The sequence below is a fragment of the Canis lupus genome, chromosome 38, assembly GCF_011100685.1.
Source record: "Canis lupus familiaris isolate Mischka breed German Shepherd chromosome 38, alternate assembly UU_Cfam_GSD_1.0, whole genome shotgun sequence".
Classification (NCBI taxonomy): Eukaryota; Metazoa; Chordata; class Mammalia; order Carnivora; family Canidae; genus Canis; species Canis lupus.
Window position 1 is genome coordinate 21,702,454 of NC_049259.1, and position 15,454 is coordinate 21,717,907.

The window sequence follows — 15,454 nt, forward strand, 5'->3', positions numbered from 1 at the left end:
ACTGCTGTCCCCTCATGCAGTCCCTTTTCAGCCTGAAGCAGCCAGAGCGGCCATCTTTCCATTCCCCAATGGCTGTTAGGGTTACTCTTGCAGGGATCCCTGAGTGGCGCAGCAGTTTGGCACCTGCCTTTGGCCCAGGACGCGATCCTGGAGACCCGGGATCGAATCCCACATCAGGCTCCCGGTGCATGGAGCCTGCTTCTCCCTCTGCCTGTGTCTCTGCCTCTCTCTCTCTCTCTCTCCCCCCCCCCCCCGTGTGACTATCATGAATAAATAAATTTTTTAAAAAAAGGGTTACTCTTGCAGGGGGAGAAATGAGTTAGGGACAAATGAGGCTAGGCAGGGCTAGGTAGGGGGCTATGGAAGCAGGCTCACAAAAATCCCAAAAATGGGAGATGAAAGGAAACCAGAGATAAACCAGACCATCCTGTCCCAGGTGCCAGAGGTGGGGTCTTGTTTTAACAGCTACTTGTGACCAAAAAAGAATTACCAGACCCTGAAAAGGAAGTAAGCCATCAAAGATGTGATCACTAGTCCTTACTTAATGGTGATATCAATAGATAATATTAAAAGGATTTAGTTCCCAGGTTGGGTTTCAATAAAAGATCAACCCTACAAGCCCCCAGTGGCAACCCTGTTGGGACCCCTCTCACTCCTGAGTGCCCTCTCTTTATATTCGTTTAATAAACTATCACTTTACTCACTCTTTGTCGTCTGTGAGATTGATTCTTTGACTCTGTGAGACAAGAACTCTGCTCTCCTGCACCATAAGGACTAGTGATAACACCTTCAATGGCTTACTTTCTTTTTAGGGTTGGTAATTCTTTATTGGTCACAAGTAGCTGTTATAACAAGATCCCACCTCTGACACCTAGGATAGGGATGGTCTGGTTTGTTTCTTTATCTCTGGTTTCCTTTCACCTCCACATGTTTGGGATTTTTGTGAGTCTGATTCCATGGCCCCTGACCTATCTTTCCCTCTCTAGCACTGCCTATCTCTTACTCATGTGTGGGGCTCTGTGCTGGGTGTGGAGCCTGTTGGGATTTTCTCTCTCTCTCTCCCCATTCCCTCAGAGCATGCATGTGTTCTTTTTCTCTCAAGAATAAAAATAAAATTTTAAAAAATAGTTCTTCTTGTTCTAACCTGTTCTTCCTATTCATTAACCTATATGCTAATAAGCATTGACTCATATTGGGCAGGAAAATTTTCCTCTACCCTGCAATAGGCTTTTTTTTTTTTTCCAATAGTCTTTTGGTTGATCTAAGAGTTAAATTGACATGAGACAGATTAATAGGAGAAAATCAATTTAATTACATTCATACAGGGGCTGCATCAGAATAGGAAGTCCCCAAGCAGCCAGGGAATTGAGGCATATCAGCCATCCAGAGCTATAAGCAGAAGACAGTAGGGGCCTGGGACTTCAAAGGGGAGGAACCCAATTCACAGAAAGGTGAAAATGAAAATGAGTAAATGTTGGGTAAACCAATGTTTGCTGGGCTGTGCAGAAACAGTGGGACATAGAGAAGAATTTTAACAAACAGACTTTGCTAGATCCTCCCTGTCTACCATCTAGTTCATATTATGCTGTAGACAGCTCTGGTGACAGCTCCATTCCTGGAGGAGATCCCCTGTCTAAATTCCTTCAGGCAATAGTGTAAGCCTTCTGTTTCTTTTCTTTTTAAGATTTATTTATTTATGTATTTATTTATTTGAGAGAGAGAGTGCATGCCTACACACAAACGCACACAAACGCACATGAGGGGTGGGGTAGGAGCAGACAGAGAGGCCCTGAACCCAGAGCCAGATGCCCCCCGACCTGGGGCTTGATTTCAGGACCCTGAGATCGGGACCTGAGCCAAAGTCAGACACTTAACCAACTGAGCCACCTGGGGGCCCCTTGAGCCTTCTCTTAAAAGTAATTAGCCTAAAATAATCTACATGCCAAAAAGACACATTTTGGGTTGTTAATTTTGCTCCCCACAGTCCTACCTTTGAGACTTCCTCCAAAATTTCATAGCCCATGATGTAGGATAGATGTTAGGGTTCAAAACCAACAGCCAAGAAAGAATTCTTGAGACATATTTGGTGCAAAAAGGTGGCTTTATTAAAGCACGGGGACAGGACCCGTGGGCAGAAAGGGCTGCACCAGGGTTGTGCGGAGTGGCCCATTATATACTTTCAAGTTGGGAGAGCATAAGTCTCTGAGGAATTTTGGAAGCAAGGTTTCCAGGCCCTTGAGGGAGCTAGCTGTTGTCGGGAAAAGGTCATTTATGACCATCTAATACAGCCTGAGTCATGAGACCCTTCAGATGTATATGGGTGGGCCAACTGCTTCGGGTGATTGCCAACACGTATCTTGGGCAGGTAGAGATAAAGAAAGTTGCCAAAGGAATTTTTATCTGTTAAAGTAGACTTACAGGAACCTGGGAGTCGGGCTAAGATTGCCTTTTGTGCTTCAAAAAGTATTAACATCCAAGTAGCTGAGTTCTTGGATGAAGGTCACTCTGCCTGCTTCAAGAACGTGTCAGTAGGCTGAGGGTAGTAAGGAAATTTACTACTTTTTCTCTGCCTTTGTTTCCCAGATCAGTCCAGAAGCTAAATTGATAGATTATTTTATCTCACTGAAACAGGCTCTTAGTCCAAAGATCAGTCCTTAGATCCAAAGGCAGATGCTCAACCCCTGAGCCACCCACGCGTCCCCCAAGACAGTTTTTAGGTGTCCATCTCGAAGCATCTCTACATGGACTGAAGGCAGGCAGTGGCGTTGTGGCATGAAGATTATCCACACATGAGCTGTTGTGATTTCTCTAAAGTTTATGTCACGTCATTCACATTTTTTTTGTAGGGCTTCAGGAAAAGAACAGCTTTACTTCCCAATGATTTCAAGTCAGACAGACAGGTGAGGCAAAAATTAAAAATATTAGTTTGCACAGGGGGCCTGGGTGGCTCAGTCTTAGGCGTGTGCCTTCAGCTCAGGTGGTGATCCCAAGGTCCTGGGATTGATCCCTCATCGGCCTCCATGCTCCGCAGGGAGCCTTCTCCCTCTGCCTCTGTCTGCTGCTCCCCCTGCTTGTGCTCTCTCTCTGAAATTAATTAATTAATTAATTAATTAATTAATTTTTAAAATTTAATAAAAGAAAACATTAGTTTGCAGAGTTGTAGCCAGGCATTAGAGGAAACTAGAAGAATCAGGATCCAGTCCAGTTTACAATGAACAGTATTAGAATTTAATAGTCACAAATATGTGCTACTGAAACAACTTTTGCTCTCTATAATCGCCTTAATTTCTAGCAAAGATAACCAAAGTAATGAATTTGTTTGCAAAGTAAGTCTAGTTTCAATAAACTTGGCCTGATTATTTGCATAAGGGCAACAAGAATGGCAGCTAATCATATAGGGTTTTGCTACAACTTCTCATAAGGAACTTTTAATCTTGAGGCTCAGAAGCCAAGCCAAATACTTGCCATCAGACTTCACCTGCAATACTATAGATTTGAATTCATTCCTCTCTTCCTGAGGTCCCTGAAATACCCTGAGATTCCTGCACCGGGAAGTTGCATTCTTTACTCCCCTGGTCAGCTGCGGGAAATCCTGTAAGCAAGCTCTCAGGCCAATATTTCCAATAAAGGAAATAAAAGTCAAAGTCAATCTTCCTTCCTTTAAAGGTGTCTGAACATATCTGAGCCTATGCACCTGTCTTTTGAAAATGACCTTCCACTCAAAGCCTTGGTAATATAAGAATGTTTCCAACGTGTCCTGTTGCAAGGAGAATGGATTCTTATATGCAAATAAGTATATTGCCATAAAAATAAGAATACTCACTAAGTTTTCATATTCTGGAGGGGCCCTCAGGGAGAAAAAGATCAATATTTCCACTCTGCTTACAAAGGTAGAATTTGCCAAATTGCTATGAGTGATAGTTAGCTTAAGAGGGAAAGCTTCCTTGTATCTGAAAATCAAAAGATTAAAGAACCATCAATACTTGAAACAAAAAGTCATAAGTTTATTATGACTCCTCAGTTTACTCAGTCCCATGTAATTAATTCTTGTTCTGCTTGAATCTATTTTTTTCCAGTAGTTCTGGAAAGTGTTTACCCAGTTAATTTCATGATCTTAAAGGTATCAGAAAGCTGTTTTCTAGAGTCCTTTTCATGAGTCTTCTTTAAGATGAAGCATTTTTGCAGAAATTCTTTTGTAAAGGCATCTGAGTAAAATATAAATGTCTCTAAATGATAAAAGATAAAAATGGCATGATTAAAGGTGTGATTAGAGTTTATTACAATGTGGTTGTTAAGGAAATGTAGTTATTTCTGTGACATACAATATTTTAAGGTAATAACTAGAATTATGATTGATAATATACATATTATATGTACATATCATAATTTTAGGGATTTTATACAATTTCTAGGACATTTATATTAATGCTATTACCCATACAGCAGAATCTAAGAAGGTTACACATCACTTATTTGACAATATTTCCCATGTAATGTAACATCAAATAAGCCTAATTTGTTCAGTATCTCTCTTGTATAAGGAAAAAGAACAAGCCTTTTGATTTTTTTTTCAAGGACACTCTGAAAAATCCCAGTTACTTTGAGGTTAAAAAAAGAAAAAGAAAAAAAAAAGAAAAGAAAAAGAAACTTCATTTAGGATTTGATTTTTTGGAAGTTTGTCAAAAATATAAAAAATGGTGGGGTGCCTGGCTGCCTCAGCTGGAAGAGTGTGTTGCTTGTTCTCAGGGTCATGAGTTCGAGCCCCATGCTGGATGTGGAGATTACTTAAAAATAAATGAATAAACTTTGGAAAGAAATATATCAAGAAGGTTTAAAAACAGTCAAATAAGATAATAGGTCACTACATAATAACTAATGAAATTTAGTTACCCATTTAACTAACCATGGAGACAATTAAAGATTTTGTAGGCAAACATGGAATGTTCAGTGGCTGTAAAAAGGGAAAATATATCTCTTCTAATTTTGAGAAGATTCAGTTTTCTTTTCTTTTCTTTTTTTTTAGATTCAGTTTTCTTAACTAATCAAAGACCTGATTAAGACAACATGAAGCACCAAACATTATTTTGATAAATACAAAAGTTTTTTTTTCTAGGCATATTTTTGTTTTCAAAGGCAAAGAAAAACCTTTCATAAAAAAAAGAAAAGAAAAACTCTTCATAATCTGTTATGAAGAGTTGAATAAAGGTAGCCCAGGTGGCTCAGCTGTTTAGCGTCACCTTCAGCCCTGGAGACCCAGGATCAAGTCCCACGTCGAGCTCCCTGCATGGAGCCTGCTTCTCCCTCTCCCTGTGTCTCTGCCTCTCATGAATAAATAAATAAAATCTTAAAAAAAAAAAAGAGTAGAATAATAGCCCAAGAAAATTTTGTCCTCTTAACAGACCAAATTTTGGAGTTCCTGGCTGGTTAAGTCAATTGAGTATGGGACTCTTGATCTCAGGGCTGTGGATCATAAGTTAGAGCCCCACATTGGGTATAGAAATGACTTAAATAAAATCTTAGGGGTGTCTGGGTCTCCCTCTCCCTTTGCCCCTCCCCCTGCTTGCTCATGCTCTCTTTCTCACATAAATAAATCTTTAAAATATAGGTAAAATATAGATAAAGGAAAACCAAATTTTATTTTGCACCACCTTAGTTTTGATATTAAAACCCATTTACTTAATTTTTTAAATTTTTTATTTTTTTAAAGATTTTATTTATTTATTCAGAGAGAGAGAGAGAGAGAGAGAGAAAGGCAGAGACACAGGCAGAGGGAGAAGCAGGCTCTCTGCAGGGAGCCCGATGTGGGACTCATACCCTGGGACCAGGCCCTGGGCTGAAGGCAGGTGCTAAACCGCTGAGCCCCCCCGAGCTGCCCCCATTTACTTAATTAGATTCATTCCAATCTTAGCCAGTCTTGTACATACATAACATTCACTTTTAAAGATTTATTTTCCACAAATCTTTTACTTCTTTTTTTCTCTTTCCCATAACCAGTTTTGTTTTAATATAAATTTTCTTTCTTTTCCTTTAACCAACATGTCTCCATATCTCATATTTTTCTTACCTAAAACATGTCCTACTTTACTTGTATACAAAGTTGTTTCCTTATTATTTCTAGCAGTTTCAGCCACATATATTAGTCAAAATTAATCCTTGGAAACTTTAATTTCTAGTGAAAACTAAGTGGCCAGCAATTGTGAACTGTTATATCAGCATTCTTAGGTTGGCAAATATATGAGTACACGTCATAATTTCTAGAAACATGCACTTCTCTATAGTACAGTCTTTCAATAAAGCACAAAATATGTTCATTAACAGACCCAAATTTCTCTTTATTTTCCCTGTAATAAGGAGCCAAAAGTAGATAAACCTATGCTCAATAATTAATGTTTCACTTTTTATCTTATGTGGAAATGATCTAGATATTTGATACATTTCTATTATTTGACTTAACTTAGCAAAACTTTAAGGTTTTAAGTTACCAAAGAGATTTGGCAAACTATTTTTAAGTATGTATGTTATAACACATAATTATTGTTTAAAAAGTTCATCTAAAAGCTTGTTATTCTATTTGCATCTATTTAATTTACTGGTTACCAATAATTATGTTTAAGTTTCCCTTGAAAACTTTCTGAAACATTAGTCAAAATGAGCCATTAGTTTTTGCTCTGAGTTATTTTTTGCTAACAAAGTTTGCAACAGAGATCATGTAAACTTATAGCCAAACCAACCCGAGTTCCCTCCTTGGTGAGTCAGGAACTGCACCAGGCTGAATTGTCCCACAAAGAAAACTTTTATTTGCAGCAATTAAAAAGATCATGGGGAATGGATTCCAAAGCTGTGACTCTTCAAGAGAGGGTGAATGGGTTCCCTTTGTTTGGAGTTGGTATGAATGAATATTTAGGTAGGGAAGCCTTGTCACCGTATATAGAGGCAAGCATAAGGTCATGCATGTGCCTACACCTAAAATTGTATGTTATGTAAATGAGGCTTGTCTTCCTTAGGTGGAGATTTTAGTATGATAATGAGGTAAAGGTAATGGTAGGTCATTTCAGATATTACTACACAGTTCATCTGGGCAGGCAGGAATCTGGGGTGGATGGTGAGGGGTGGGGTGTTTAGCCCCAAACATCTGGGTGATCCCCATCCCCTCAAAACACCCCACCCCCAAGTCACCTACTCTGCCCCCACCCTCGGGTATCCTGGGGTCATTTCTGGTTTCATTTGTCTGAATTAAGAAGAAGGCAAGAAAGAAGAGCTTAAGGAAAAAATGTAAGACAGATTATTGAGTACAAGCAAGTGGCCAGGACATGTCAAGTGTTGGGGTCTAGCTGATAACAAACTTATTTGGCTAATAAACCCAGGTAGAATAAAAAGTTGGATATCTGCATTCTATCCAGTGTTGATAACTCTAATACATATCTGTATTATTTAAACCAACAAACTTGGGGGAACCTGGATGGCTCAGTTGGTAGAGTATGCAACTCTTGATCTTGGGGTATGAATTTGAGCTCCATGTTTGGGCACAGAGATTGCTTAAAAAAAAAAAAAAAAAAGCCAACAAACTTAAACCAGCTTTTTATTTACTGAAAATTAGCCTAGATCCTAGAACTTGAAAAAATCTGGGTTAGTTTCTACTGTATTTCTGAGATTTAGAAGGGTTTATTTGTAAGTGCTTAAATTCTAAGCCAATTAAATAGAACTCCTTTACAAATTAATTTTAGCAACACTAACCAGAGGTTTAAAAAAAACCTTATTGGGGGATCCCTGGGTGGCTCAGCGGTTTAGCCCTTGCCTTCGGCCCAGGGCATGATCCTGGAGTCTCGAGATCAAGTCTCGGGATCGAGTCTCGGGATCGAGTCCCACATCAGACTCCCAGCATGGAGCCTGCTTCTCCTTCTGCCTATGTCTCTGCCTCTCTCTCTCTCTGTGTCTCTCATGAATAAATAAAATCTTTAAAAGAAATCTTATCTATAATGTACATACATATAGACAAACAGATCTTATAGCTTCTGTTTCAAAACAATATAAAACACACTAGCTGGGATCCCTGAGTGGCTCAACGGTTTAGCACCTGCCTCCCGCCCAGGGCATGATCCTGGAGTCTACACTAGCTTATAAGTATTAGTTGAAATATATTTAACTTCCCTCAGATGACTGGGCTATTTGTAGAGAAAACTTTTAAGACGTAGAAGTATCTTAAGGAGGCTATGATCTAAAGTTTGGGCTCAAGAGTTCTTTACACAGTTTGAATTTTTCTTAAAAAGGTTGTTTTTCTTTCTTTTTCTTTTTTTCTTTAGTCTTCGGTGAGTATGGGCATTGTTCCAGTTACTTCTGTCTTCAAAAACTGACCTTTGTGCTTCAGAGTCAAAACATAATGAAAAGAAAAGACAGACTCTGGGTATAAAGAAGGAAGATAGTTGATTGCTCTACCAGCAAAGTAAGCTGCAGTAGGCTAAGTCCTTCTTTTTTTTTTTTTTTTTTAAGATTTTATTTATTTATTCATGAGAGACACACAGAGAGAAGCAGAGACACAGGCATAGGGAGAAGCAGGTTCCCTGATGCAGGACTCAATCCCCAGATCTCGACCTGAGCCCAAGGCAGATGCCCAACCATTGAGCCACCCAGGCGCCCCAGGCTGAGGCCTTCTAAAACAGCAAGGCCCCTGGGAAGGGGATGCGGTGGTTATAGGGACATAGAGGATCTGGCTGGTTTCCACAGGAATTATGTCCGTGCTGCCAGCCTCTTTGGTCATTTTCGGGATAGTTCCAGGGTCCTGAAACTAAAGGCTAAGTGGGGAGGAGGGGAGGCTTGTGGAAGAGAGGGGGAAAGTTACTTTAAAATTGAGCTTCACTGAAGCATTAGTGCCACCATTTGGATTTTTGTTCAACTTTATGATTTAAGTGTATTCAATTTCTGGGGTGTTTACATTTCAAAGATGTGGTAACATTTGTATCTTCAAGGGATAGAAAAAGTATGTAAGTTCCTCCAAGAAGGACTTTGGTTTCTTAAGGTCAATGGTTTACAAATCTTTTGAGATAGAGTTGTAGGATTGGTAAAAAGGAATAAATAGACTGATTTTAGACTGCAGTGTTTCTTTCTTTCTTTTTCTTTTTTTTCTTTTTTTTAGTTTTGCAAAGATTTGTAAGTTAAGGACAGTTTGCTCTCATTTTTTTTTCTTTTTTTTCTTACGTGGAGGACAATTTTACTTCCAATGCACTGATTTTTCTTACAATATCTGCAAATGTCTGAAGGCCAATAGGAAGGGGTCTGAGTGGACTTTGGTTTTTGTTCTATGTCTCATTTCTGTTCTTCCATCTTTCGAAGGAAGTCCCTAAGGCTAACTGTTAAACCAATAAGACAGTTGTTTAGAATGACGGCTCTCCAAAAAAATTTTATTTCAAATATAACCAATTTAAAGGATCCATCATCTGGTCACTGGTGAGTAGGATTTTATATTAATATCAGAAGACTTAAACCAATAAGCCCCTTTATGGCTTAACCAAAGATGGGAGAGTTATTCCACAACAGAGTGTAAAAAATGCAGTCTTCACAAGATCCAGAAAGTTCATTCCAGAGATAGCCTAAGAAAGCACAGGAGGTACTATGAAGGGCCCTATTTTAAACAGCTGTTTCAAAACACAGGAAATCATGTGTTTTCCCTCCTTTGAACAGAATAGGGTGACTTACCAAGCCGAAAGTTCACCACCCCTCTGCCTCTTTTTTTTTTTTTTTTTTTTTTTGATTCCCTAAGCTTGGGTCCACAGCCTATTCAGCTATCTGCTGGATGCATATGCACACTCCAGCTGATGGAGACCAGAGAATATTCTCAATAATCATAAAGTAAGCAAAAGAAAACAATGACCATCCCTGAGAGGAAAAAAGGATCAATAGAAAACAAAAGTACTTACAACAAATTTTTACCAAAGTTACAATGCCCAAGGAGATAGTTTCACAACTGTTTTCTCCTGTTAATCTAAATTTTAGATTTTAAAGATGTACACTTACTATCATCACCTCCATTAGATCCTGCAAGCAGGTTTGCAGAAGACTGACTTAGTAAGAAGTCTCACCTGCTTGGGTGTTTTTTGTTTTTTGTGGTTTTTAAAGATTTTATTTATTTATTCATGAGAGACACACAGAGAAAGGCAGAGACACAGGCAGAGGGAGAAGCAGGCTCCATGCAGGGAGCCCGATGTGGGACTTGAATCCAAGTACCCCAGCGATCATACCCTGATCCAAAGGCAGATGCTCAACCGCTGAGCCACCCAGGTGCCCACACCTGCTCAGATTTTATCAGAAGTCCCAGGATCTCTCAGTTGCAGCAGTCCTGGGCTGAACAATCTCCAATCAAAGTTTATCCTGACAACTACACCAACTGTTGGAGAAGGAAAAATAGTCCTCTGCCCTCTAATATTCTTTTGGTTGGTCTAATAATTAAATTGACATGAGACAGCTTAATGGGAGAAAATCAACATGTTCACATTCATACAGGGGCTCCATCAGAATAGGAAGCCCTCAGGCAGTCAGGCATTGAGGCCATAAGCCATCCAGAGCTATAAGGAGAAGGGGGTAGGGGCCTGGGACTTCAAAGGGAAGGAACCCAATTCACAGGAAAATGAAAAAGAATAAATGTTGGGGAAACAAGTGTCTGTTGGACCATACAGAAAAAACGGGACATGGAAGAAAATTTAGCAAACAGACTTGTCTCCCTGTCTCCCACATCTAGCTCGTAGTATACTGCACACAACCTCGGTGACAGCTCCCTTCCTGGAGAAGGTCCTCTTTCTACATTCCTTTAGGCAGTTAGTGTAAGGTCAAAGCTTCTTCTTGAGCCTTCTGTTTCTTAAAAGTAATTGCTTACAATAATCCATATGCCAAAGAGGCACATTTTAGGATGCAAACTTTGCTCCCTTACACTCATTTCCAATTTTACCCAGTACTGGCTCCAGACTCAACTTTCTCTAATGTTGATTCCCTGCCTGAGGGTGACCAACTTTCATTACCTGTTGGGAATAAGAGAGAGTTACGATCCTAGATCACACCCAAGCACGCTGCCTTCTGGGGCAACAAACAGAAGGTTGGGAACTAAGATATAGCTTGCTATAAGAGCTAAACAGGGGCTGTGCTCTCTCTCCTGAGAGAAAATGTATGCCATCACCGGGACAGAAAGCAGAAAAGTCTGGAGCCAGAGAAGCTCCTTAATGAGGTCTCTAGAGTAGAAGTACTGGAGGATGCAGACTCAGAAACAGATGGAAGTGTGATGGGTTTAGACTCAGTTTGGAACAAATCTTATCAACACCAAGGTCCCACAATTCATTCTTTTGGTGGATTGGTTGGAGGATTGCTAGGAAAAGACAAATCCTAAGAGGACAGGAATGTAAACGAAGATCTCCTCAGACCATAGAGGTTGAAGGAAGTTGCAATATAAAAGGTATGTTGTTTTTCATTGAGGACACTTAAGGAAAAGTACCTCTGGTCAGCTCTGGTTTATCAGTCTAGAAACTGGGAGAAGTCATTTTGAATAAGATAGTGCTAGTCCCCTGCTCAGCATCTGTAATTTCCTTTTTTTTTTTTTTTTAAGATTTTTATTTATTTATTTGAGAGAGATCACAGAAGGGGAGCGGCAGAGGGAGAAGCAGGCTCCCTGGTGAGTAGGGAGCCTGACATGGGGCTTGATCCCAAGATCCCAAGATCATGACCTGAGTCAAAGGCAGATGCCCAACCAACTGAGCTGCCCAGGTGCCCCACATCTGTTCTTTCCTGTGGCCCCCAGCCTCAGTAGAAGCCCCAGAAGAAGACTTTGCTCCTGCAAAGGTGCAGAACAGGTGTGCAGCCTAGCGTGAACTTGTGCCTTGGCAGAATTGAGGAAGTGAAGCCAGTCTTCTGGAACCACTGGAGGAAATGATACTGAGGCTAGCAATAACACTGAATGCTGAGCAAGGGATAAGTTGCCCAAGGGGAAGGGGTTAACTAGAAACTGAGTGACTCAGTCAATACCCAGTACTCAAACCCTGTGCTGACGCTATGCTCATAAAAGAGGTGGAGTGGGGGTGGGAGGATAAGAGGAAGAAATAAGAAGAGACAAGTCTCTGACCTGAGGAATTTTCAGTATAATGGGGAAAGAGATGATGCATGCAGGAGACAGATATAAAAATAGCACAAATACATCCTATCCTTCACCTGTATTAGAGCAGAATACAAAAGAACTTTGAGTTTATGACTGAATAAAAAACTAAGGGAAAGTAGGAGTGTGAGAAAAAAATGATTACTGATTGTAGAGCCAAAGTACCCCATCAAAAGGGTTTCGACTTTGGACACATCTACAGATTAGCTGCAAAGTAGGTCTAAGTATCAAGCAATAATAACATAAAGGTGAGAAAACACTGAAGAACATGGTAGCTAAGGCAGGGTTAGACCATTTATGGTTAGAGTGTTGTTTTATAAATTTGACATTATGTTTATATTAAAAACAACATAGCCTCGGGCAAAAGAAATACCAAGATCATGCAGTGGTGAGAGCTTAGCACAGGAGAGATTACAAACTGAACATATAGTGATGAGAAGAACATATAGGAAAGCCTCTTACCATAGCATGGCTCCTGCTTGCATAACTCCCCAGTCGTGATTGGGGAATAACTAACTCTTAGACACTTTGCATGAGGACTTCTTTTTTTTTTTTAAGATTTTATTTATTTATTTATTCATGAGAGACACAGAGAGAGAGAGGCAGAGACACAGGCAGAGGGAGAAGCAGGCTCCATGCAAGGAGCCCGATGTGGGACTCGATCCCAGGTCTCCAGGATCATGCCCTGGGCTGCAGGTGGCGCTAAACTGCTGAGCCACCCGGGCTGCCCTGCATGAGGACTTCTAATATTTATTTATTTGTTTGTTTGTTTGTTTGTTTATATTTTAGAGAGAAAGATAAGTATCAGAGGGATGGGGGAGGGGCAAAAGGAGAAGGAGAGAGAGAATCTCAAGCAGACTCTGTGTCAAGCACAGAGCCCAGCATGGGGCTCAATCTCATGACCCTAAGATCATGACCTGAGCCAAAATCAAGAGTCAGATGCCCAACTGACTGAGCCACCCAGGTGCCCCTGGATGAAGATTTCTAAAACACACCATTTCTACACAGCAATAAGAAGAATCAACAAGGGAGATACAAAACAGCCAGGATAGATGCCAATAGTAAGTCTTTACATGTAAGTAATTATTCTAAATACAAATAGATTGAATTCACCAATCAAAAGGTACAGAGTGGCTAGATAGATTTTTAAAAACAAGACCTGGGATACCTGGCTGGCTCAGTCAGTAGAGCATGTTACTTTTGATCTTGGGGTTGTGAGCTTGAGCCCCATGGTGGGTGTAGAGATTACTTAAAAAAATAAAATCTTAAAAAAAGAAAAGACCCAGCTATACGCTGCCTACAGGAGCCTCATTTCAGCTCTAAAGACACATACAGGCTCAAAATGAAGAAATGGGAGAGGATATTCTATACAAGTGGAAACCTATAGAAAGTGAGAATAGCCATTCTTATAGCAGACAAAATAGACTTCAAGCTGAAAACAGGAACAAGAGACAAAAAAGTACATTATACAAGGATGAAAGGGTCAATACAAGAATATATAATTATCATAAATATACATGTACTCAACATCAGCGCACCAAAATATATTAAGTGAATACTGATAGAACTAAAGAGAGAAATAGACAATAATACAATAATAGTAGGGGACCTCAATATCCCCCTGTTGGCAATGGATAGGTAATCCAGACAGAAAATCAACAATTAAAACTTGGAATTGAACAATACTCTAGAACAAATAAACTTAACAAGTATATATAGAATTTTCCATTCAGTAGTAGAATACACATCCTTCTTCAGTGCACATGAAACATTCTCCAGCACAGATCATATGATAGGACACAAAACAATCTTAGCAAATTTAAGAGGACGGAAATCATATCAACTATCTTTTCTGACCACAATGGAATGAAACTAGAATCAACAACTGAAAAAAAAAAGGGAAGTTATAAATACTTAGAAACTAAACAGCATACTTCTAAACAACCAATGGGTCAAAGAAGAAGTCAAAAAAGAAATAAAAAGTTATCCTGAAACAAGTGAAAATGTAAATACACCATATCAAAACGTATGAAATGTGGCAAAAGCAGTTTTGAGAGGAAAGTTCATAGCAATAAATGCATATGTTAAAAAATGAGAAAGGGGGGATCCCTGGGTGGCGCAGCGGTTTGGCGCCTGCCTTTGGCCCAGGGCGCGAACCTGGAGACTGGGGATCAAATCCCATGTCGGGCTCCCGGTGCATGGAGCCTGCTTCTCCCTCTGCCTGTGTCTCTGCCTCTCTCTCTCTCTCTGTGTGACTATCATAAATAAATAAAAATTTTAAAAAAATTAGAAAGGTCTCAAATAAATAACTCACTTTACACCTGAAGGGGAACTATAAAAAGTACAAATTAAGGCCAAAGTTAGCAGAAGGAAGGAAATAATAAAGATCAGAGTGGATATAAATGAAATAGAGACTAAAAAAAAAAATGGAAAGGATCAATGAAACTAAGAGCTGGTTTTTAAAAAAGATAAACAAAATTAACAAACCTTTATTTAGACTAAGAAAAAAGAGAGAGAAGACTCAAATAAATAAAATTAGAAATAAAAAAGAGACATTACAACTGATACTGCAGATACACAAAGACCATAAGAGGCTGTTATGAACAATTTTATGCCAACAAATTAGATAACTTAGAAGAAATTGATATATTTCTAGAAATATACAACCTACCAAGACTAAAAATTAGAAAGAACTAGTAAGGGCAGCCCGGGTGGCTCAGTGGTTTAGTGCCACCTTCAGCCCAGGGCATGATCCTGGAGACCCGGGATCAAGTTCCACATCAGGCTCCCTGCATGGAGCCTGCTTCTCCCTCTGCCTGTGTCTCTGTTTCTCTCTCTCTGTGTGTCTCTCATGAATAAATAAATAAATAAAATCTTAAAAAAAGAAAAAACTAGTAAATCTGAACAGATCAATAACAAGTGAAGAAAATGAATCAGTAATTAAAAACTTCCCAACACAGAAAACCCAAGGGCCAGACAATTTCACTGGAGACTTCTACTAAACATTCAAAGAAAAATTAACACCAATTCTTCTCAAACTCTTTCAAAAAGTTGAAGAGGAGGAGACACTTCTAATCCCATTCTACAAGGCCAGCATTACCCTATACCCAAGCCAGAGAGGAACACCACAAGAAAACTATAGACCAATATCCCTGATGAACATAAATACAAAAACTCTCAACAAACTATTAGCATACCAGATTTAAGAACACATAAAAAGAATTAAACATCATGACCAAGTGGAATTTATCCCTGGGATGCAAGCATGGTCCAACACATATAAATCAATATAATAAATTGCATTAATAAAATGCAAGATAAAAATCA

General features: G+C 39.4%; 1 protein-coding gene across 1 annotated transcript in view; it reads right to left on the bottom strand.

Moving 5' to 3' along the window:
- Nucleotides 1-15,454, bottom strand: part of LOC111094513 (glyceraldehyde-3-phosphate dehydrogenase-like) — a 41,332-nt gene that overhangs the window by 3,685 nt on the left and 22,193 nt on the right. The window contains 1 exon segment of the mRNA XM_038586276.1: nt 3,824-3,950. The gene's annotated coding sequence lies outside the window, so the exon portion shown is untranslated.